The sequence below is a fragment of the Canis lupus genome, chromosome 27 (genome assembly GCF_011100685.1).
Source record: "Canis lupus familiaris isolate Mischka breed German Shepherd chromosome 27, alternate assembly UU_Cfam_GSD_1.0, whole genome shotgun sequence".
NCBI classification, from domain to species: Eukaryota; Metazoa; Chordata; class Mammalia; order Carnivora; family Canidae; genus Canis; species Canis lupus.
Window position 1 is genome coordinate 43,791,678 of NC_049248.1, and position 21,074 is coordinate 43,812,751.

Genomic DNA, 21,074 nt, shown 5'->3' on the forward strand with positions numbered 1-21,074 from the left:
TGGCTCAGAGGCTGAGCATCTGCTTTCAGCCCAGGGCGTGACCCCGGGGTCCTGGGATCGAGTCCTGCGTCGGGCTCCCTGCATGGAGCCTGCTTCTCCCTCTGCCAGTGTCTCTGCCTCTCTCTGTGTCTCATGAATAAATAAATAAAATCTTTTTTTTTTTAAAGAAAGAAAAAGACAAGAATGAAGTAGTTACAGAAAAGATGCCAAGTGGCTCCCACAGAGCCTCGGGTGGGGCAGCCCGGGGACCCCCTCTATCTCACCTATGCAGTCGCTGGCTCTCTGGGGCCCGCGCTTCCTTCTTCCCTGGTGATGTCCCTGGATGCTCTTGCCCCGGCTGCCTGGCCCTGCGTGCCCTCCCTGGGCCTGGTGTGTGCTGCTCTGGGGTGGTGGGACCACAGCAGAGAGAAGGCCTGTCTGGGGGAGACTCAAGGGATCTGGACCTCTCTGGGGCTGGAGGAAGAGACAGGCTGGAGCCCGGAGCCACCACCATGATCCCAGGGCCCATTCCCGGCCTCCCGCCTCCCAGGCCCCTGCTCTCTCCCACATAGCGGGCACTTCTGGCTCACTGGGGTGCAGCAGTCTGTCCGGGGGGCCTCGACTGTATCCGGAGGCTGAGACCCCGGCTCTGATGATGGGTGGAGGTGGGAGGGGGAAGGTGGGCTGGTGAGGTCCTGCGCTGTGACCGGGTCATGGAGATGGTGTCTGTGTCCCACCTTCCGACACATGGTGCCCCATTCCCCACTCAGCACCTGTTGCACGGCCCTCCCCAGCCTCCCTGACCTGGTAGCTGAATGGCACGTGGTCCACCCAAACCCCCTCCCCATCCCACCCCCCGGGCCACCCCCACGTGCGGCTCTGTGGGGACAGGGGAGGCGGGTGATGGCATGTGGGCCGGGCTGGTGCTGAAATAACAGGTGACATGTCAGGTATATGGCCAGTGCTCTACCTGGATTAGTTCCCTTAGTCCTCATGACACCCGTGTAGACAGGTTAATTCTCATCAGCCCCGGTTTTCAGAGGAAGAAGCTGAGGCTCCGAGGAGCTAAGTGGCTGTCTCAGGTCATATAGTTTATCAGGGGTGGATGTGCACGCAGGCAGCTGGGCTATGGCCCTCCCTCTGATGTGACCCTCCGAGCCTGGTGATTGGTCCCAGGGAAGGGCAGTGGGATGCCAGGGGCCCCGTTCCACCTCTTGATTTTCCTTGAGCTGGACGCCCTAATTCCCGAGAGCACCTCCACAGACCCAGGTCGGCTATTTCTGGCTAGCTTGGGCTGCCCCCCGTCAGCGCGTGGCCGCGTCCCCGGGTCACGGCTCTGGGCCCGAGCACTGTACCGTCCTCCAGGTGTCCGGGCGTCCTGGAGGCTGGCCTGGTGCTCTGGGCGGGGTGGCACGGGGGTCCCGCTCTTTTCTCCTGGGCCCCGTGGTCTCTCGTGGGGGCAGTCCCAGGGGAGTCCTCGGCTGTCACAGCTCCTGGAAGCCCCCAGCCTCCCCCCTCCGCTCTCCTCTCCATGCTCCACCCCACCATCCTCCACCCCCACACTGGCAGCCTTGAGGGTCAACTGTAAGCCGTGGTGGGGTCGCAGAGGACCTGACACGGACCCCCTCCTGGCCTTGGCTCAGAGCTGAACTACCTCCCGGGGATCAGGAAGCCTGGCAGGGTGTGGGGAGGGGGGATGGAAGGCGGGGAGAACTCTCAGCCTCGGTGGGGATGTTTCGGTGCCCGGCAGCCTCCAGACCTGCAAACACACCTGCTTTGGGCTTCACATGGGGCGTGTGCATGGGGGACCCCGGCTGGAGCCAGCATCGGGCCATCCTGCACCCCTCTGGGATCCTGGAGGCCTGCTCCGGTTGGTCCTCACATGGCCCTGGGACAGAAACCTCAGCCCCCCTCCCTCCGCCTTGGGCCTCCCTCCTTTGCCCCTGGTCTCCTGTCACTGGTGGGCGATGTAATTCCGACCCTCCAGGAGGCAGATGGAGGGCAGAGTGCGGCAAGGAGGCAGGACACGGGGGCGGCGAGGGCCGGGCTGTCCCACGGGCCCCTGAGATGGGTCCTCAAAGAAGCAAAGGGGGGTTTTCCTCATTTTCTCTGCTTCTTCTTTCTTCCATTTCTCCGCAGTGCTCCCTCCCAACCTCTGACCTGTCTCGTCTTTCTCGCCCACCTCTTCCCTCTTGCCTCCCTGTCCGCCCGTGGCCTTCAGATGGTCCTGCCCACTCAGAGGCTGGGCGCAGGGCTCCTTTGCCTCTCAGCCGGGAGGAGAGGTGTCCGAGTTGGCCCACGCAGGCTGGCCGGGTGGCCTTATGGGAATGGCATCCTTGTGTCACAGTTTCAGTTTCTGCTCTGTGCTCTGCTCGCCGTGTGCCCTGAGGCTCGGCCCGTGGAGGCAGCAGGCCTGGGATAACTCCAAACAGCAATGCATAGTTGCTGGATGAATGTTCCAGTGAGCACATCTCAGCCCGGCTGGGGCTCTGGGCGGGATGTGGCTCCTGGGGAGACAGACAGGGAGTCGCTCTGCAGGGAAGAATCTTTGTCTCACTCCAGGGCCTGATTGGGAGGCTAGGCCCCTCCTCCAGGAAGACTTCCCTGATGAGCCTGTTCAGGTCCCTGTAGATGTCCCTTCCTCCCTCCTAAATGCGCATCCACATCTGTGCTCCCTGAGTCAGGGCCCTCTTGCCTGATGAGGCTAGAAACTCTGACCTCCTTTCTCTGGACTGTCCCTTGGAGCAGGCCTGTCCCGAGGCTGCAGGACGGAGGCCCTGCCCAGCGGCCAAATCTTGGGAATGGGATGACCTAGGCTGTGCGCAATTTCTGAGGGCTCCAGAGCTGGGGGTTGGGGGGCTGCTAGTCTATTTGGGAAGGGCAAGGGCTGACAAAGGGGAACCAGCAGCAGGAGTGGAGAAATGGAAACAGTGCCTGTTGGGCCCCCTCCACACGGCAGGCGGGCTGTGGACAGACACCCGGGAGAGGCCCTGACCTGCGTGAGGTGCCGGGGACACATTCCCAGAAGGGCCAGAGAGCAAAGGCTTGACGGGAGAGGAAGAGTCATCCAGGAGGGGAGGGAAGGCTGTTTCAGGCTGAGACAGCAGCAAGAGCTGCGGGGTGAGGGGTGATGTGCAGGGTGGCGGTGACCACCGGAGTACCGGCGATGCCTCCCAGCTCAGAGGAGCAGCGACCGCCTTGGGAGCCCAGGGAGGCTGCATTCAAGGCATTTCATTACTTTGCATCCAGTCTTTTTTTTTTTTTTAAGATTTTATTTATTTATTCATAAGAGACACAGAGAGAGAGGCAGGGACACAGGCAGAGGGAGAAGCAGGCTCCATGCAGGGAGCCCGACGTGGGACTCGATCCCGGGACTCCAGGATCACACCCTGGGCTGAAGGCAGATGCTCAATGGCCAAGCCATCGAGGTGCCTCTAGATTTCTGTTCTTTTAATTAAAAGTTATTTTCCCCCCTCCCGTTTAGCTCAACAAATGTTCCTCGGAGTGCCGTCGACCCCCTCGCAATGCCGGGTGAACCGGGGTTCTGGGCCCAGCAGTGTGCCGGGGAGGCCAGGCGGTTATGGGTATTTTCTAATGAGGGCAGGCCTCTGGGGCCAGGGAGAGGTGAGCAGAGGCTAATTACACTTTCCTGCCTTCATGGCACTTAACCCAATTTGTAATTATTTGTTGTTGGCTGTTTATTTGTGCCTGTCTCCCCTGCCAAGCTCCGTGAGCGCAGGAAGTGTGTTGGTGATTTCGTTCCCTTGGTGTCTCAGGGCCTGGCGCAGGGTGGGCGCTTGCTCAGCATTTATTTCTGCAACGAGTGAAAGGCCACCCTTCCGCACGGGGCGCTTGTAACGCTCTGTTGCAACACGGGAGACGACAGAAAGAGTGTTGGGTGGTGTAGGGCGACGGACGCCGGGTGGGTTGTGGGGGACGGTCAAGATGGGGAGATGGAAGCTGGCTCCGGAGCCCCTGCCCTGGCTGCCTCCTTGCCAGGTTGAGCTGGGCTGGCCGATGTGGGGTTCTCTGCCTGGGGTGTCGCACACACCACTGCGGTTGACTCCCCGAAGGCTGACGCCCTGCTCCTTTGGTTCTCACTCAGCACTGGGTGGGACCTCTGACGCTCTCCCGCCACGGCCGAGCGCCCTAGGTGGGCGAGAAGATCGACGGTCCTCCCTGCCAAAGAAAGAGGCAGAAGGAAGCCTGCCCTCGCTGGGAGAAGCCCCATCAGGCTCAGGGTTTGGTCGGACCCGAGGCCCCCGGTCCTTCCCTCGCTGTAGGACCCCAGCGGGGTTCATGTGGCCGTGGGTTCCCCCAGTCTGCCTGGCCGTGGGTTCCCCCAGTCTGCGTGTGGGCGCTGGGTTCATGCCAGTGGCATTTCGGCAGGGTTGCCCGGCCTGCTTCTGGGTGGAGAGCCGCAGGAAGAGGAATTGCACAAAGGGAAGCTGGTGGGAGGGCCCCGCCTCCCGGGGAGGGCCGGGGGCCCCTGGGAAACATCACGCCCCGTCATCTGTCTGTTGGGGTCCTGGTGGCCTCCCCGCCCGCCTCGTGCCGCCCTCCCGCCCCAGGACACTTCCCTTCAGCAGCCCTATGTCTGCTCTGAGCCTCACTGGGCCGCGCAGCCAGCTACGGCAGCCCCTGCCCCACGACGAGTCTTCCCAAGTAGCCTCCTCACTTGCCCTCCGAGCCAGAGACCCCTCAGAAGCAGCCTCGGGATGGCGGGACCTTGTTTTGTCCCCTGCTCTCTCATCAGCGGCACACAGTAGGCGCGCCAGACATGGTTCTTGCATTGACCAGCGCACAGTGTGCCCTCTGTTAGTCAGCACCTGTCTCTCCGGCTCACTTCGGCAAGGCCCCTTCCCTCCCCCTGTTTCCCGTCCTTGCAGTCCCCTCACCCCTGTCCTGGCCACCTCGGGAAGCGGCCCAGCCCGTCCGCCCCTGCCGCTGCGCCTTCACTCAGGGGACGCGTGTGCACGTCTCCCGCGCCAGCAGTGGGGCCAATACAGACATAAACGGGGCCGGGGGTGACGTGGGTGTTCTGCACCCCAGCCCCGTGCTGGGGCCTGCAGCTCTGGAACCTCTTTCCCCTTGGCCCCTGCCCCGCCCCAGGCCTGCCGCCCAGGCCGGCCTCCCTCCGCCTGCCATTCCTGGCACCGCATGCAGCTGTTTAGGAGGTGGCCCCCTCCCTGGGGCTGCTTTCAGACAGAGGAACAAAGAGGGACGGGGAGGCTGGGGTGGCTGACAAAGGCAGGGTGGGGAGCGGTAGGGCATCATTTGGGAGCCCAGACTGCTGCCGAGCTTCGGCGGCGGCCTTTATCTGCTCTGATAATAGACCGAAACCATCCTCTGCTCTCTGCTCAGTGCTCGCCGCCCGCCTCTGCGAGCCTGCCAGGGTGGCAGCAGCCCGGGGCGCGGTGCCAGCTGCCGTAGGCCTGCCACCTGCCGGCCCCGCGTGCAGGGGCGCCCCCTCCTCCGGGGCTCCTCGGGGCCGTGGGGCTGTCAGGAAGCCTCCTGAGAACTGGAGCTTGAGCTCCGGCGCTCCTGGTCCATTCATCTCTGCATCCCCAGCACCGGGCGCGGGCATACCCCGGGGCTTAGCGCTTGAACTCCGGGCACTCAGCACCTATTTATCAGGACCCACCGCGCCCGCAGCTGGGTGCTCTCCCTCCCCAGCCTTCCGCCTCCTTCTCTAGCACCTGTGGGGGACCTTCTGACGCAGTTAGATGTGGGGACTCCAGGGCAACTGTCCCTGCAAAGCTGATTTGAGCCCAGCCCCAGCTGCTGTGTCTCAGGGAGAGGAAGACCGAGTCCTTCCATAAGTCCCCATGAGTCAAATTGAACTCTGGCTTACAGAAAGGACTCACACAGGTGACCGGATTTTGTCTCCTGGATGCTACTACTGAGCGGGCCGGCCATCCCCGCACTGCCCGTCTGCAGGGGTGTGGGGGCTGCACTCAGACCTTCGGCCTCTGAAGGCAGCCCCCAGCCCAGGCTGCCTCCTGCCAACCCGAGTCTTCGTCCCTGGGTGAACCCCTGAGGCGGTGGCGGAAGCTGGGAGGAGCCGAGGGGGGTGCTGAGAGGGTGGGCGCAGAGCTGGAGCAGCGGCTACAGAGGACGGGGAGGGTGGGCCGAGGAGTGGGGGCAGCAGGTGCAGGGCCGAGCCAGGGCTCAGGTGATGCGATGCTGCGGTGCTGGGGGTGGGGGGATTCAGGACAGGGGCCCCCAGCCCGGGCCACTGGTGGGAATTGATGACTTCAGCTCCTCTCTGAGATGCCTTTGCTACCTCCCGAGCGGGCCAACAGCACTGGACAAATCTGGGGACTAATGAGTGTTTTCCAGCAGGCGATTCCTCTACGTGGGGTTTATCTCCCTGGGTCATCGCTCTGCCGTCCGCACTTAGCAGGGTAATAGCAGCCTGGGCTGGGGCACCTGCCCACCCCTGGGCCCCGGGGGCCCTGCAAACAGATGGCAGCAGATGAGGGACAGGAAGGCAGGAGCAAGCAGCAGCAGCCGCACCCTGCTTCCCCAGCTCAGGTCACTGCTGGTGCGTGTGTCCCCATCCTCACAGGGTGGCTCCCCTCATGGCGGGGGGAGGGGGGGAGGGCATCCCAGATCCGAGGACCCTCACAGACACCCCCGGCCCCTCCCTGTCCTTGTCCCAACTGTCAGCCCCTACCCAAGCCCACGGGACCCCTGCCCTAGCTTCTGTGGCTCCTCGGCCTCCTTTCTCCTGCAGCAGGCTGAGTCTTTTGTCCTCAGGAAGCCAAAAAGGGAGAGGGTGGTATTGTTGACCTGGCCATCCCCCACCCTGCCCCGTGAGGAACAACGCTTCGTGTTCATGTGGCTTCTAAATCCCCGTGGCCACCCACGTGGTGGGGGTGATTTCCAGACCATGGTGGAAGATGCCCCGTGAACCTCTGGGAGGTTAAATGGCTTGTCCAAGCTTTCCCCAGTGCGGTGGGCAGCATATGCGCGGCCCCACAGGGCGTTGTCCTAATCCTCAAGCCTGGTAAGGACAGGACTCCGCTGATGTGATTAAAGTTAAGGATATTGAGGTGGGGAGATGATCCACAACGATCTAGGTGAGCCCAGCGTCATCACAAGGGTCCTTCAAATGTGAAGGGGGGTGCAGAAGGGCGATGCCGTGGCCGCTGCTTCCGAGATGAAGGGCCAAGGAAGCGGGTGGCCTGTAGAGGCTGGAAAAAATGGGGACGTGCCTCTGTCTAGTACCTTCTGAGGGGGCGCGGCTCTACCGGCACCTTGATTTTAGCCCTAGGGAGACCCACCTTGGAATTCTGACCTTCAGACGCTAAGATGATGAAAGTCTGTTGTTGGGGACAATGAAGTTCACGGTCATTTGTTCCGGCACTAACAGGACCCCACGTGCCCTGCTAGGATCTGAACCCAGGACCCGGCCTCCACTCGGCTCCCTTCCGCCTGCCAGCTCAGGTGAGTAAGCTCTGCCCACCGCTCAGGGCGCCCCTCTTCCTTCCCACCCCTGCCTTCACCTTCTGAGTTGGATCTGGGCCCAGGGCTTGCCCCATTGCCCCACGGGAAGCTGCGGAGGAGGAGGGCGGGGGGCGGGGGGAAGCGTCAGAGCTGAGACAGAGGCTCTCCGAGGGGGGCTCTCCTCCTCCTGGGACCCCAGGCTCTTCTTCCTGCCTCTCCCCTGCTGTGGGGCTCAGGGGTTCTTAGGAGCATACCTAAGGTCGCCCATTTCCTGGAGGGTTCAAGTCAGGTGGCGGCTCTTTAGCTGTTAGAGCTGCAGGGTGGGGGGGTGGGGGGGCTGCGGTGTTAACACAATCCTGGCCCCTCCCTTAGGGCACACACAGCCTGTCCCTTCTGTGCTTTGCGTGCTTTCTCCGTCCTGGGTGCTGGTCCTTTGAAGCAGGGAGTGGGGGGTGGGGGGTGTGCGAGAGTCTCTTCTGGGGCCCCTGGTGGTCTGTGTGTCCGTCTCAAGGCCATGGGGAGGTGTGTGTGTCTGGGTACGTGGCTGTAGGGGGATCTAGGGCCCTGCCCCCTGGCGTGTGTCCATGCGAGGGTGCAAGTGTGTGGGTGTGTGTCCGCTCACACCTCCGTGAGTGTGCCTCCTCATGCCCCTGGTGGGTGTGCGTGTGTCCTCACATCTCACGCGTGTGAATGACCGTGTAGCTGTGTAAGTGTGAGCGTGCGCCCCTTGAGCCCCCATGTGAGTGTATCTATCACAGCTCTGTGGTTGTAGGGACACGTGTGAGCACCTGCTCACACCTCTGTGTGAGTGTGCGAGTGTGAGCATGTCTACTCGTGCTCTGATACGTGAGTGTGGATACAGGAGGGTGTGAGCGTGTCCGTTGGCACCCCCGCATAAGCGAGTGAGCAGGTAAGTGCCCAACCTGGCCAACCTCACCGGGTTGTCCCTGTGAGCACGTGTAGGTGTGCAAGCCCGTGTCTACTCACATCCCCTGTGAACGTGTCAGTGTGCGATCGTGCAAGTGCACCTACTAATGCCCCTCTGCGCGTGTGTGAACGTGTGGGCGTGTGACTGCACAGGTGTGTGGATGTGTGTCCACTCACACCCCTGGGAGCGCGTCCGTGCCCGGGTGCGAGTGCCCGTGTGCGAGTGCAGCGTGTGAGCCTGCTTTCGCCCCTGCGTGCGTGGACCTGTGAGTGTGCAAGCGTGCGCGCCGCCAGCCCAGCTCCCTGCACCCCGCCAACGTTGCCTCAGCCCTGTGACACAGCCTCTAATGACTGTTTGCCATTGTCTGTGCGGCGGTGGCATCACCGCGCTAATGACAGTCTCCGCGGTCTAATGACCCGGCTCCTGCCCCGTCATTTAGGAGCCACAGGAGCCCTCAGCGGCGGCCGAGATGCTGACGAGCCCAACACCTTTCCCACCGGGTGTCGTGGGGGAGGGGCGCAAGTCCCACCCTCCCCCGCAGCCCTCGGGGTGCCCGGTGTGGGGGTGTGGGCTGGCGCCGCCTTCTGGGGTGGGAAGCTCCCGGCCTGGGCCCTGCCTCATCCCGTTGGCTCCCTGCTCCCCTCCCCGCGGGGTGGCCCGGAACCCCAGCAGCCCCACCTGCCCAGCTCCTGCGCACATGAGCCTGCTTCCCCCTCCCACCCCGACCCCCCAAACCCCCAGGCTCTCCTCGCTTCCATCAATGCCGCGGGCCCTGCTGTGCCAAGAGCACCCCTGGACAGTGAGGGGGTCCAGGTGGCCCAGGAGGTCCCAGGGCCCAGGGCGAGCCACTGCGGACCCCGCTGCCTGGTCTCTTAGGATTGAAATGAGGCTCAGCCGCTTTCCGGGCTGGGGGCGGGGGGAGACCGGCGCGGGGGACGGCGCTGTCGGGCTTTCCGGGAGGCCCAGCAGTCCTTCCAGCTGTGAGCCCGCTCCCGCTCCGTCCTGTTGGTGGTTCCGTCCCTCCACCGCCCCGAGACTTTGCCTGATGAAGCAGAGGGACTGGGTTCCGTGGGGACCCGCCGAAGCCCTTCCAGGGGGGATGAAGGCACCCCCTCCCTGTGCACTGGCTGTGTGACCTTGCGGTGACTGCAGCGTGGTCCTCTGCAAGATGGGGACGCAGCAGGTGCCGGCTGCCGACGGATTTCCGTATGTCGACTCCAGTCTGCCACCCTCTTTGGGTGTTCTTAGGACTGAGCCCATTTAACAGATGGGGGACTCGAGGTCCAGAGCACTAGGATAATGTCTGGCCCCGGAAGCCAGGACGAGGGACCTCCGAAGGGTTCGCAGCCCTCCGGAGGGAGAGGCTTCCCTGGAGGAAAAGCCAACCTCCGCCGGGTGCTCCCCGGGGATTCCTGCCCCGAGATGACCTTCTCTGGGGCCTCTCTGGCAATCGGAGGCGAGGACTTGGATGCGGGGAGAAGCTGCTTATTTGGGGGGGATTTCATTGGGGAGACTGCTTGATTATCAGAGGAAAACATTGTAGGAAGGGAGGCGTGACTTAGATCCCCGAGTCTTCCTCGGTGCTCCTTGAGGGCAGGGACTAATATCCCGGCAAAATGGGCTTAATTAACTGAGAGAAGGACTCGCGATGACTGAGGAATGTGAAGCTTTATGGGAACGTCTGCAAAGCAGCACATAAACCAAGGGCACCCGAATACAGGGAAAACTCTGGATCTAGGCACCAAGGGGACGCGGAGCAAGCGGTGGTAAGAGCTGGGTGGGGTCCCTGGGGGGAGCTTCCCAGAGAGGGGTGGGAGGTGCGTGGGGACCAGGCTGGGGAGGGACAAGGCTTTCCGTGGGGGTGCGGGCAGGCAGGGGGAGCAGCAGGTGCCTAGCGCCCCAGCGGCATCATCACTCTGGCGCTGGCCAGTCCCCGGAGCCGTGGCTCAGTGACCTGCTACCCTGGGAATTTGCCCTGGCTCCTGGGTGGGGACTGTCCAGCCACACGCCTGCCCGGCCCACTTGGAGCCACTTGGAAACAACCTGGGAAGACGCGTGGCCTCGAGCCAGGTCCTCTCTCCAGGAGTTTGGCGTGGTTGGGCCGGAGGTCCGTCCACATGTCTTCTCTTGGGATGTCTGGGGAGGGAGATGAGGGAGGAGTGTGGAGCCTCCGGGGGGGCTCCGGGGGATGCCGAGAAGGGCAGGGGCTGCAAATCAGGCCTGCTGCCTGCTTCTCTAGGGGCCAGGGTGCTAATGGGGAGACAGCAGACCCTCGGTCAGCCTGTGTCCAGGCTTGGCTGCTTCGGGGCTGGGCCTGGGGCAGTGGAGAGCCCCCCGAGGTTCGGTTCGCAGAACTCCCGAGCAGGAGGGGCCCTTGGTCTCCCCCTTTCCTCTGCAGAGAGGGACCTGGAGGGGGGGATGGACTGTATGTAAGGGTGAGGAATAGGGACAGAGCCAGGACTTGAGGAAGGGCACTGCCGTGGGTCTTGGGTGTTCCCTGGAGGGTGACCGGCACATGCTGGGCCACAGTCTGAGGTGGGAGCAGCAGACATGCCTCGCGGCCCTGGTGCTGGGCCAGCGGCTGAGGAGGCAGAGGGATAGACCCTGGGGTGGGGGGTGCTCCCCGTAACAGGGGTGGGCAGAGAAGACGGGCTGAGCTGCTAGAAGGCGGAGGGGCTGGTAGGAGCTCCCTGGTGGGAAGAGGGAGGCCTGTGTAGGGACAACGGCTGAGATGAGAGTGAACTGGGGAGCGGAAACAGCACCGTGGGGGACAGAGCCCGAGGCCCGGGCTGAGGGCTTCGCCTCTGACTCAAGGGCCCTGCTGACTCTTCACCCCCGCGAGCAGGAGCGCCAAGGCCTGGGCTTCCCCCTGGGCTTCCCCAGGCTGCTTCTGTGGCTGGGGTGGAGGGTGCGGGTGGAGGGGGCTCCTGACCCCAGCCGTGGGTTCTGCGCATCTCCTGGTGGGTGGAGGGGAGCTCTGGGGAGGCGCGTTCTGGGTGGGCTGGAGGAGGAGTGGCTGAGGATCCAGACCCAGGAGGACGTGCGGTCTGAGGTTGGCTCTTGCTCTGTCCTGGCCTCCAGGGACGCCCCGAAACTGGGACAGACGCATCTATGTGGGGCTGCGTGGTCACTTTATTCGCTGGCATTTAGATGCGTGGCTATGGCAGCCTCAGGAACGGTAGGATTTGGCCCATCTGTCTCCCGCCCAACAAACTCCAAGCTTTAGAACAGCGGCGTCCTGCCCGGGGCCGGCAGTTCGGAGCAGAGAGGAGCTGAGGGATGCAAAAGGGGAGACTGACCCTTGGGGAAGAAGAGGAGGCCTCGCTTCCCCTTCTCCATTGTCCCCGGGGACGGGGCAGCGGGAGGAGCCCCGGGAGGAGGAGCCCGGAGGCTCCCAGGCTGCAGGCGGAGGCCAGAGGGACCTTGCGACTGAGCTCTTTGGGGACAGCTCGGTTGTTGGCCCTCGCAGCTTCCCGCCTTCTTGTCCTTGGGCTCTGTGCCCGGGCCCTGCCATCAGCACCTGCTCCCTGAGCCAGCCCCTGGCAGGCACAGCCATGAGATCATGGGGTGGGGTAAGTTGGCAGGCTTCTCGTCCTCACCGGAGCCGTGGCAGGTGCATGTGGAGCCCCGGGCCCGGCGCCTCCGTAATCTCCCTCTTGGCCCCGTCCCTTTGCAGGGAGGCGGCTTCTCCAAACAGCCAGTGCAGTCTGGTCCACCCCAGCCCAGACTGTAACAAAAGTGGAGCGCTGGCCGGGGCCGTGTCACGAAGGCTTGAGATCAGACTTCCCATTCACGAGATGGGCGAGTGGGACGAAGGAGGGACCAGTTCTACTCGAGGACACGTATCACACGCGTAGCCCTCTTCGTCGAGGGCTTATTCTGTGCTGACTTGGGGTCCCCGCGCTACGCACTTTGCGGGCAGTTCCGTCGTCCGCACCGTGAAGTTGGAGAACCTGGAAACTCAGACTAAGGCTTTACGGCCAGTAAACGGAAGAGCTGGTATTTGCACCCGAGTCTCCAGCTTTCTGATCAGTTGGGAGGATCCAGTGAGTTGGGCTCCGAAGGGCTCACTCATTCCCTCGCCGAGCGTTGGGGGTGAATAAGACGGGGGTTCTTGAGGGCAAGAGTCGGAGGTCAAATGGGCGGGAACGGTAAGGGGCGAGTTCACATTCCAGGCAGTGGGAGTCAGCCCCGGAGGTGGGTGGGCCTGTTCCTGTTGGGCACCTCTTGAGTCAGAAAGGAAGCAACCGCCTCCGAACCGGCGAGAGGGAGAAGGGAGGGCGGCGAGGCCTTCTGACTTCCCGGGCCGGGTCACGGGCGCGCGGCGGGCATGCTCTCTGGGGAGCGAGAGATGTCTGACGGGCTCAGTCTGGAGGTGGGGAGATGCGCGGCCTGGCGCCCGGGTCCGCGCAGGTGCGTGTGCGCACACTCATGCATCCACAGTCTCTAGGGATGTGCTTTCTGCCCCAGCCGGCCCTGAGCCCTCCAGGGGCACCTGTGCTGCACCTCTGTGTCTGGGTCCAGGGCGACCCTTCTTGGTCGCCAGATGTCCTCCAACTTGGCAGACCACTTGTTCTAGTCCCGACACCCCATCCTTGCCTCCAGGCAGTTGCCTCTGCCCCTGCTCCAAGGACCCCCACCCCCCTCCCCTTTCTTCAGGATGAACCTGGGGTCTAGGCTCTGAGCTCCTGGGGGGCATAGCCCGTGCCTTCCCCCTGAGCCCACAGCTCTGCCCTGGCTCATTCATCACCCTGTTTTAGGACTGGCCTGGCCGTGGTGAGCCCAAGCATGCCGACAGCATGGGTGCTGGAGAGGAGGGACATCCTAGGATGTCGGGGCCTGGAGGGACTCCAGAGACCACCCGGGCTCATCGGTCCTTCATTTCCAGGGAAGACATCCCCCAGAGAGGGAAGGGGCTTGCCCAGCGTCATATAGTGGTTTGTGGGGCACATCGGGTCTCCGGCCCCCGTGCCGCAGCACCTCCCTAGTCTCGACCCACCTTTCTCTCCCGTCTCTGTATTTCCTTCCCTTCCACTTCTCTGGCTCAGGGTGGCCCAACCGAATCCTGCCGTTCCTCAAGGCTTAGCCGGGGGCCCTCCGCTCTGGAATCCACCGCACGTCTCTCCCCTACTTTCTTCTGGACCACTAGCAGCACGTCTGGCTACTTCCCATTCCTTAATTGTCTGTGACACAAATTAATGCTTTATTACCTGATGCTCTAATGACTTGGGTTCTAACCAACCATGTGACCTTGGGCTAGGTCCTTTGCATTCTCAATCCTCTGTTTTCTCAGCTGTGAAGACGGGCAAGCATTTGAGCCGGAGCAGCGGGCGGGGGGGGGGGGGGGGCAGGCTCAGAGGGCCCCACGTGGGGGGACGTCAAGCCTGGAATCTGAGGTGTGGTGGGTGTGGGTGGGTGACGGCAGCAAGGCAAGCAGGGGCCGCGTTGTGGGTACCTCAGCTGGGACCTCGAGGCTTTTTTGGAAACTCCCCCTCCACCTGGAGTTTGGTGGGGGGCGGGGGGGCACGAAACGGGGTGAGAAGGGCACAGAGGCTTCGGAGTTGGCCGGTCTGGTTTTGAACCTCAGCTCTCCCGCTCCGCGGAGACTCACAGATTCCTAGATCTCTCTAACCTTCCTTCCCAGCCTATGAAAATAAGGATTATACCTACACCGTAGACCTGTGGGAAAGATTAAATGCGAAAACATCCATAAATTGCTCAGCTTGGAGTCCTGTACCCGCTGAGTGCTTAACGAGGAGTGGAGCCAGTAGAACTGTGGGCTGTCGCCATCCACCGGCACAGCCTGCGTCACGGCCCAGCTTTGTCCCTGGGTCTGTCTGGGCCCAGGGCGACAGGCTCATCCCTCACTGGCCAGTCTGGAAGCGGCCCAAGGGCAGAGCCCACGTGCATCATGTCCCTGCTCCAGCTGCTCCAGGAAGTGAAGGAGAGGAGAGCTCTTGAGAAGAAGGCGATGTCACCCTTCGGGGCCCCTAGGGACCCGCCGAGAGACCCGCCGGCAGGTGGTGGGAAGGCTCGTCCGGCCCTCTTGGCCGCCGGTTGTGGTGTCCCAGGGGACTCGGGAGCTGGGTGTTGACAAGGTGGGCACCCAACTTTCTGGCCGGGCTGTTGAGCCCGCTGACCCGGGGATAGTCCTCGGGCCCTCAGGGGCCTCAGGCACTGCGGTGGGCCTGCCTCCCTTGTGAAGGCCGTGAGGAGGGGCAGGCTCAGTGCCCAGAGAGGGGCCTGGGGTGGGGGGCAGAGGGGAGACTGGCTGCCAGCTGCCTTCCCCCCCAGGGGTCTCCTTGGTCTGCCCTGGTGGAGAGGGGGCCAGGCGCAGCATCAGTGAACCAGAGGCTAAGCATTACCGGACGATATTTACGGAACACCTGCTAGGTGCTGAGCGCGTGCCGGGGGCTGAGGGTGATCATTTAGTGAAGATTGAGTAGTTCGGATGCAGGCGGGCATCCTGAGGGGGCAGTTAGGAGCTCCGAGAGCTGCCCTCGAACCGCCCGGATTGGTGACGTGGAGGGAGGCATAGCTGAGCTCTGCAGCCCGCGCCAGGGACCTGGTTGTGTGGCTGGAGGGTCCTGGGGGTGTTGGGCGGGGAGCGGGCGGGGGTAAGGCCAGAAGATGACCAGCACGTTATGTAAAATACGCACGCCGAGCAATGTGCAGCATGTCTCAAGGGGAGGTGGGGGCCGTCGAAGGCTTTTTGGGCCCGGAGGAGGTGTGGTCAGCCCCAGAGGGTGCCGAGCTATGAGGATGGCAAGGGTGGGGTGCTCTGACTTCGGGTTTCACGGAGGAGGGAATGATGAGGAGGGAGGAGGGCTGCTGGGGCCGGGGGAGGGCAGGATGACGGTCAGAGTGGGGAGCTGAGGTGGGCCTGCACGGGAGGGAGGCGTGGGTGGGGTAGGACGCCCCAGGAAAGGGCTTTGGCGCCCTGGCGGGTGTGTGGATGGGGACGGGGGCTGAGCTACACGGCCTCTTCCCTGCAGGCCGCAAAGGCCCTTAGATAAGACGCGCCTTTCAGAACCTCAGCGTTCTCTTCTCGGGATGGAGACCGCGGCCCCTTTCTCCCTGCCGCTTGGAGCATCCAAATCAGAACGCTGTTCCTCAACCTGGGCCTGGTTCCAGGGCACAGACACCGGGAGGGCCAGAGCCCGTGGCCCTACAGGTCCCCACCAGCTGCAGAATAGCTCGAGGTGGGCCCTGGGCATGATGACCGAGCTCCTGGAGTGCCCTGAGCGAGGCTGGAGTCCGGGGGGCGCATCCCAAGTCAAGAGCAGTGAACCCGGTCCTGGCGGAGGCCTTGTTCTGTCCTCTGTGCCCTGAGCTGCTGTCTCCTTACCCAGGCCCCCAGGGCTGGGAGGACAGGGAAGATGGGCTGACGGTGTAGCCACAGAAGGGTGAGGAGCCTGGACTCGCCCAGCTCCGAAAGTCTCCGAATCTTTGGATTTTCCTGCTTCTTTCTGACTCTCCAGAACCAGGAATGGGAGGAAAGAAAGGCTCACCTGCAGCAGGGCGTTGGGGGGGTGGGGGGGGGGGGGCAGTGAGAAGGCCCAGCTCCATCTCAGGGGTCTCTGTGCTCTCTGCACCCCTGGGAGCCCCTGGGTGAGTGGGGGGGAGAGAGGCTCCAGCTCCGGGCCGCTGGCCCGGCCCTCCTGGGGCACCTGCCCCCACCCCCCGCGGCTCCTGGGCAGCCGTCCTCATGTGGGCGCCGTGCAACCCCCGGGGGACGGTGCCAGTGGGGCAAGGCGCCGGGCGGTCTGGTCTGTCCGGCCCAGAAAGGGACCGGGAGGGGTTCCTGGTTCTGGAGGAGGCGCTCTCTGAGGCTCCTCGCACCATCTCTGCGAATCCTCTCCCCTCTTTTCTTCCTCCTCCTCCTCTTCTCTCCCACTGGCCTCCCTCACTCCTCTCCCTGTGGTTTCCTTTCTAGCCCCTTCATCTCCCTCTTCTCCTTCCCCTCGTCCTTCTCCCGGCCGCTCTGTCCCTCCCAGCACCCCCTCGTCTTCCCTCTCTCCCCTCCTCCTGTTCCCCCGGGGTCCCTTCCGCTCACTTGCCCCCAGTCCGACTCTCCCCTGCCGAGGGCGAGCGGCCTCTCCTCCCCTCTCGGAGCCCCCTGCCCATCTTGGCAGGACGTCAGCCAACAAGACAGGGAGCCCACCTGCCTCCTCTCCAGAGCGTCCTTCTCCTCCTGGGGCCTAACCAGTCGCCTGCAGCCCCGCGGTGCCACCTGCTGCCTCAGGCCAGCCTCAGGCCAGTGCCTGAGACCAGCCCCCACTCTTTGGAGCCCCCCGGCTACGGCTGCTGCTGCTGCTGTGGCCGTGACCTGCAGCAGCCCTGGGGGGCCAGGCTGGGGCTGGTGGCTCCCTGCCAGCTGCGGCTCCCTCTCTGCTCCTGTTCTCACCCCAGGCATCCCCAAGGCCACACCTGTACGTCTAGGATGCACATGAGTGCGGGAACAGCGTGCAGACAGCTGGGCATGGCCTGTCACTCACGCGTGCATGCATACGTGTGTCCAGTGGGGTAGTGTGATACATCCTGCCTGGTGTCTGTGTCCGTGCGAACACAGTGCCTCCCTCACCTGCCCACCCTCCGCAGGCTGAGTGCACACGGGAGTGTGTGAGCGGAGTGTGGGCCCTGCAGAGTCCTGCCTGCAAGCCCCTTGTGTACTTGGGAGTGTGTACACTCGAGAGCACGTTCCATGGTCGAAAGGCACGTGTTCCTGTGGGTGCATGGGTGAGCTTGAGGGCACTGCTGTACAGGAGCTCATCTGTGTCTGGGGACACCAGTGAGCAAGGGAATGGCATGAGGACACACGTGTGTGTCAGGGAGGGGGAGGGCTGCTTGCTGCATGCACTTGTGCCGCACAGGCCTGTCTGTGTGATTCCAGCTGATGTGTGCCCGTGTGTTTCCCTGTGGTGTGGGGCTGGGAGACGTGCAGGACGGTGGCCACCTGGCTCTGTGAGCTCGCGTGTGAGCGGCGTGGAGGGCCCGGGGGAAGCTGTCCTTGTGTACGTGGAGTTGAGTCATCCCGGGCCAGGGCTGGGGCTGGGCTGAAAGGGGAAGTAGTGATTTATAAGCTTTTCAAAAAAATGCCTCAGCCTCCATCCAGTCTGTCCCCAGACTCAGGGAGTCCCTTCCTGACATCACTTAGGCACCTGAAACCACGGCAACGAGAGGAGGCCGCCTCCCCCACCTGCCCACCTTCAGCAGGCTGAGGCCAAGGCCAGGGGAGAGCAACACATCTCCTGCCCTGAGGCACCTGCCGGGTGGGGCTGCACGGTCCCCTGACGCTGCCGTCCCCGCCAGAGCCCCCTCCCCGGCCCGCAAGCAGCGGATGCCTGTCTGTGCCCTGGTGGACTGGGGTGCAGGCAGCAGGCAGGGGAGCTAGGTGGGCCTTGTGGGGGCTGCCCTGGGGAGTGAGCGACATGAAGCAGAGGCCAGGAAGCCCCAGGTAAACGCTGGCTGAGCAACGAAGAGCAAATGGCAGCTCCCGAGGTGTCGTCCCAGGGAGCCCCGTCCCCCGAAGCTGAGAGGGTAGCTGTGCTCGGTATTGGCATGCCGGGGAAACGTGGCGGCCTGGCACACGGTGCACGCTCAGGAAGCGACAGGTGTCTCCTGCTGGATTGTCCCCCCCCACGGCCGGGACCAGCCGTGAGTCAGCTCCTGCCCAGCAGCAGGAATCTCGGGTTTCCATTCCGGAAGCATGAGTCAGGACGGCCTGGGGAGGAGGGAGGTCACACCGGGGTCAGAGGCTGGACCCAGGCAGGAGCAGACACGTGCCTGGCTGCCACCTTATCAGGATGGGAGCTGGCGGCCGCTGCCAGTAACTGGCTCTCAAGGGCTGGGAGGGCAAGGCCCCGGGGCTGCGCCGAGCACCCCCAGCTCTGTGGGCTGAAGGTGTTGTTGACTCGAGCTCGGTGATACGTAGATGCTCTCCAGATAGAAGAGTCTGAAAAGGGCCTGGCGAGCCCTGGAAGGCATGTGTTCGTGGCTGCTGCTGCCCCCACAGGACCTCTGTCCCCGAGGCGGGGCCCAGCCCGAGGACTCCCTCACCTCCCTCAGAGCTCCCAAATCCAGCTTGACAGCTCTGCAGCCCCATCTTGCTTCCCTGAGAGCCACCCCCCCCCTCTTTTTAAATCTAGATTCCAGCAGTTTCCAGTGAGGGCCCAGATGAGTTTCCTCCAGGCCTTGGTGTGCAGCTAAGATGGGGAAACCCTACTTTCAGCTCTCCTATCCTCCTGACCCTGGGCACAGGATGGGTCCTTCCCTGTTGCTGCAAACTGACCCTTCTGCATGACGGACAGCGCCCCGTGTGGGTGGGCCACGGGGTGGGGATAGGAGGGTCTCCCTGCCTTGCACTGATTAATATTTTAGCCACACTATTCAATCCCCCAGGGCCTGGCTTCTTATGTCCTAGAGCCAGGACTTACTGGTCTCTTAGGGCAGCTAGCTATGGCTTATCCTTCTCTCAGGAACTAAACACCCCATTCTAGGCATTCACAGACGTGATGGGATTTTGGGTGAGGTGCCCCAGCCTCGGCAGGTGGACAATGGAGGGAAGTGCTGTAGCTATTGGACTTATCCCTGCCACGGGGACGTGAAGAAAGTCCCTTGAAACACACACAGGCAGAAAAGAGTCATTCACTGAGCACCTGCTGAGGACCAGCCCTGGTCGGGGGCTGAGAGGGAGTGGAAAAAAGTGGAGCGCGAGGTTCTCCCTGCATGGCTCTGGCCATAGAGCGCTCCCAGTTGCACCGAGGAGGTGCTCATCAGCAACTATTTATTTCTTACCCATTTATGAAATGTGCAGAAGTGTTTCAGGGAAAAGATCAAACCTGTTAAAATACGACAAAAAAAAAAAAAAAAAAAAAGAAGCAGCAGCAGCAGCAGCAGCAACGGTTTTGCTGGGTAGAAAGAAACACTGCCCGGGTGGCTCCGTGGTTGAGCATCTGCCTTCAGCCCAGGGCCTGATCCTGGAGACCTGGAATCGAGTCCCGTGTCGGGCTCCTTGCATGGAGCCTGCTTCTCCCTCTGCCTGGGTCTCTGCCTCTCTCTCTCTCTGTGTCTCTCATGAATAAATAAATAAAATCTTAAAAAAAAAAAAAAAAGAAAGAAAGAAACAAGCCTGGTAAGCCCTCAGTGACTAGCGGCTGGAATCCCGGCCTCCAGCAGCCCTCTCCTGGCTCCTGTGGCTACTGCAGCAGCAGGCATCGGCAGGGCCCCGAGGACAACAGAATTCGAGGACTGTACGGATTAAATGCATACTGATGTGTCAACAGTGTGACGATACCAGAAATCAAAGGTTTTATTCTCTCTTCACTGCCCCTCACCCTCTCCCCGTCCCTTCCCTGGGCTCCTCCTTCTCTGAGCCTTTGGGGCCCCGATAGGACGAGCTTGGTCCTCGTGAGGTGTGGAAAGGAGCCTGGCTTGCTTCTCTTCCTGTCCCAAGCCCCAGAGGCCATGGCTTCCAATGTCCCCACGAATGCTCTGGGCTGAGCATAAGCCCGGGCTCGAGCTGCCCTCCCCGCACCCCCCTCCGTTCTGATCCTCTGGACACAGGGCTGTTTGCCCAGCCCACGCCTGGCAGCCTGTCCCAGGCCATCAGGACGAACAGGTTTGGCTGACCCAACTGGCTACATTCAGCCTTTGTTTTTAGTGAGATAAAGATAGTCAGAGCTTTTGGCCACAGCTGAAATACACTTTTCTGGATTTACTTTATTTTTTTTTAAGATTTTATTTATTCATAGAAACACAGAGAGAATGAGAGGCAGAGATACAGGCAGAGGGAGAAGCAGGCCCCATGCAGGGAGCCCGACACGGGACTCGATCCAGGGTCTCCAGGATCAGGCCCTGGGCTGCAGGCGGTGCTAAACCGCTGCACCACCAGGGCTGCCCTTGGATTTACTTTCTTTTGAGTCATTTCTAAAGTGTAGATAAGTGGCAAGAACAGTGCAGAGCACTTTTTCCCCCGACCACTTGAGGGTTCGTTGCTGACCTGATGCCCCCTTGCCCCACATACTGTGACATGTGTCTTCTCCAAACAGGGACATTCTCTCGCTCTCCTGGCCACACGAAAGCCATCAAAATCAGGAGATGAACATGGATCCACTATTGACATCTTCTCCTGAGACCCCACTAGAGTCTTACTAGTTGCCCTATAATGTCCTTTGCAGCGAAAGGATCTCATTCAGAATCACGCGCTAGTGCATTTGGTTGTCAATCTCCTTCGTCCCTTTCAGGCTGGAACAGTTGCTCGGTCTTGATTTTCATGGCCTTGACACTGCTGAGGATGATAAGCCGGTTATTTTGTAGAATGTCCCTCGGTTCCGGTTCGTCTGATGTCTCGTCATGATTAGACTTGGCTTATGCGTTTTTGGCAGGAAAACCGCGGAAGCGACGCTCTGTTCTCCCTCCCGCATCCTGTTAGGCAGTGCGAGATTTCGGTTGTCCCATTTCTGGTGATGTTCACTCTGGTGACTGGATTCACAGGGTATCCTTCAGCTTCTGCCCCGATACATCACTTTTTTCCCCTCTTTGTCATTAAAATGTACATTGTGGAGAGATACTTTGAGACCGTGTGCCTGTCCCCAGGCTCATGGAACCTCCTGCTATTTCTAGCCTGGCTCGTGTTTCTGGCTTAATTATGACTCTGATGTCTGCCAAAAATTCATGATTGCTTCTACATTTGTTAGCATCTTCTGTATGGAAG